We start from the raw sequence: 2,500 nt of genomic DNA on the forward strand, positions 1-2,500 counted from the left end.
GAGAGAGAGAGAGAGAGAGAAGAGAGAGAGAGAGAGGAGACAGGAGAGAGAGGGAGAGAGAGACAGGAGAGAGAGAGAGAGAGAGAGAAGAGAGGGAGGAGGGAGGGGGAGGGGGAGGGAGAGGGAGAGGGAGGAGAGGGAGAGGAGAGAGGAGAGGGAGAGGGAGGGAGGAGGGAGGGAGGGAGGGGGGGGGTGGGGTGGGTGGGTGGGTGGGTGGGTGGGTGGGTGGGTGGGTGGGTGGGTGGGTGAGTGAGTGAGTGAGTGAGTGAGTGAGTGAGTGAGTGAGTGAGTGAGTGAGAACGTGCACATAAGCAAGTGCAAGGCCCAAAATTGGCGCAATTCAGCGCCCCCAATTCAGCACGCTGTCCGCCTTGGGCGTCGAGTCTCGTCAAGAGGCGGGTGGGGGCGACGCCCGAAGGACAACAGAACAAACAGAAGCCCCCAGGGTGCCGCAGGAACACAGGAACAACTGAAGAGGCCAACTGAAACATCTCTCTCTTCTTTGGCGTGTTTTGTCTCTCCTTATCCTGCCCTCTTATTATTCTTGGACAAAATCATCTTCCCCCCTCATCCTCTTATTTACGCTTCTTGTCTATCCCCCAGCTTCCCTTTTCTCTTTCTGTCTCCCTTATTCCTCCCTCTTCTTTTACATCCACTCCCGCTACTCGCCATCACCCTCACTGCTATCATATCCACCGTTTACAGTCACCACCATCCCATTTATAGTAATCAAAGTTATAAACACCTCACCAACCGTCACGAATGCCGTCGCCACATTATCGCCATTCCTTCTCCATCCTAACCGTAGCCCCCCCCCCCCGGCCGAGGCACGAAGCCCGCGCTGGCCTGGCGTCTGACGACCAAAATCTTGGCAAACACCTCCCGTGGAGGGTTCTCGGCGCGCCCTCGAGGCTCTCCTCTCTTGGCGAGTCCTGCTCCTTGTGGAAGGTCGCGCTCGAGGGTCTGATCGAGGAAGTACGTTGTCTGCGCTTGGCCAAACTTGACGAATTTTGTTGTTAATTTTTAGGTAACGGGGGCTGAAAAGGATACCAATCAGTCAGTCAGTTCATCCTGGTCCCATCAGATTTGTCCTCAAATCAAAATGTTTTTTTGTCTTTGTCTTCTCTCTCCTCTGTCTTTTCCTTTTCCTCTCCTTCCTCTTCCTCTCCCTCCCCCACTTTCTGTTCTGACCTGTCCCTCACCTCCTCTTACTCCTACTTCACTTCTTTTTTTCCTTCTCCCGTTTCATATTCTCCCTCGCCCTCCTTTCTCTTCGCCCTCTCCATCGCCCTCTGTCCCACTCGAGCTGTTGTCGTGCCGCCTGTATCCCTTGCTGTTAAGTGGAGCCTCTCAGCGTCCCGTCAGTTTGGGGATATGTAATCGCACTTCTCGCACCGATGGCCGAGATGCATCACGCGAGGCCCCGCCCTCCGCCCGTCGCTCCACGGGTTCTGAGGGAGAGGGCGAGGTCAGAGGTACTTCAGACGCAAGGTGCCTTCCTGTTCGCCTCTATCCTCTCCTCTAGTTATCCTAACTCGTTTCCTTTCCTTCGCATTCTTCTTTCTCCTATCCTTTTATCTTTTTACTTCTACCCACTCCCTTCCTTCCATCCCGCTCTCTTCGTTCATTAATTCCTTGCATACTGCTAGCAAGAAATTTCCCAATCCCCCCCCTAATCATCAGATCGAATATTCCCCCTTCCTATATTTTTCTCCCTCTCCCTTCCCTTTTCTGCAGCTTTCTCCTTCTCCCAATCCAAACATCGCCTCACGCTGCGGGTATCACAGTCATGCTCTACCGTCTTGGCTGCTGGGCCACCTTGGCATGCTATACCACTCTGCCATGTTGAACCATCCTGGCATGTAGTAACATCTTAACCTGCGGATCCTGAGGGTTACTGCAGACATGATTAAGGCCTTAGCGTAGATGCGGAGAGCACGGGGTTCCCTTCAAGTACATGACTGTTTATCTAGCGACCATACATTATACTCAAATATTTTCGAATATCTGGGTCCTCATGATTTATTCTAAAGAGCGAATTTGAGTTCTACGCGTTATATATATTGTTTAATAAGTTAGTCACTGTATTCTAAGTCTTGAGCAAGTCCTTGTTAATATGCATCGTTCCCTGCCTCTTGTCCCTGTTACCCTCTTGTTAACAATAGCAAGAAAGATGGCGCTGAAGCAGCATCAAATTTCAATATGTTTTTCAACCAAGCCAGCTTCACACATGCATTCCCACACTGACAACTGCCTGCTACAGCGCGCTATGAACGGCGCCACTTTAAGGTCGCAGCTGCTTGCGTGGACAGGCGGCGTTATGGCGTTATGGTCACTGCGTTATGGGTAGTGACTTTCGATTGCTGAGCTCGTGAACGTAGGTGTGTTGTGGCAAGAGGTAGTCGTACTGACGTATTTGTTTGTCCACATATGTGTGGTGTGAGAGTGCCGGCACGCTGAAGGTATAAGTAAGTGAAACTGTAAGATCAGTTCCGTAGAG

The sequence above is a fragment of the Penaeus monodon genome, chromosome 9 (genome assembly GCF_015228065.2).
Source record: "Penaeus monodon isolate SGIC_2016 chromosome 9, NSTDA_Pmon_1, whole genome shotgun sequence".
Classification (NCBI taxonomy): domain Eukaryota; kingdom Metazoa; phylum Arthropoda; class Malacostraca; order Decapoda; family Penaeidae; genus Penaeus; species Penaeus monodon.